Consider the following 987-nt stretch of genomic DNA (forward strand, 5'->3'; position numbering starts at 1 on the left):
AGGGCTTGTGTGTGGTTATTACTTGGAAACGGAGAACTTTGATATCACAGCGGGTAGTGGTCACTCACCAGAGACACAGTGGGGAGCAGAACAGGCAGATCTACTGAAATACACTGCTGAGGGGAGCAGCAGATGAGATAGGAGAGGTTTGCCTGTGCCATGTGGATTAGCTCCCTGGCCGGGAATTGAACTTAATGCCACAGTAGCTGGAGATAGCTTAATAGTGCTGAGACACTAACCACCTGTGCCACCAGGGAGGCCCCTAAATTGTACCAATTTTTACTCTTAACAGAATTGTAGGATGTCTCTTTTCTCATACTTTTCAATTGTATATTATGGAATTTTTCTTATTGTCAATCTGTGAAATGATGAAATGTATCTGGTATATCTACAAATGTTTAAGGTATGCTAAATACATTTTTATATTTCCTTTTTTGCTAAATATCCATTTGTAATGCTGGCCACAGATTATTTGATTTATAAATGCTTTTTAAAAGAAAATTGTGCTTTGTATATATTCACATATATTGCAATTTTTTCTCAGTTTGCTGGTTGGTAAGTGTGATGATTTGTGTTATGTAGAAATGTTTGCATTTTATGTAGTGGACTTTATTAGTCTTATTGCTATTAGTGTTTTTTTTTTTAAAGATTTATTTGTTTATGCATACAGAATTGGGGTACAGGCCAGCGGTGCACCGGTGGTGAAAGGACTCACCAGAGAGAGAGTGGGGAGTAGCACAGGCAGGTTGATGAAGTACAATGCTGAGGGGAGCAGTGGGCAAGATAGGAGAGGTCACTGTGCCATTAGGTCACCTCCTTGGCCGGGCATTGAACTCATGTTGAAGTGGCTTCATTTAGCTTCATAGTGCTGCACTTTAATCCGTTGCACCACCAGGGAGGGCCCGATTTTTTTTTAAAAAGATGCATTTATTTATGCACACAGAACTGGGGTACAGACCAGATGTGCAGGGGCAGTGAGAGGATTCA

The sequence above is a fragment of the Condylura cristata genome, unplaced genomic scaffold (assembly GCF_000260355.1).
Source record: "Condylura cristata isolate star-nosed mole 26May11 unplaced genomic scaffold, ConCri1.0 scaffold00006, whole genome shotgun sequence".
NCBI classification, from domain to species: domain Eukaryota; kingdom Metazoa; phylum Chordata; class Mammalia; order Eulipotyphla; family Talpidae; genus Condylura; species Condylura cristata.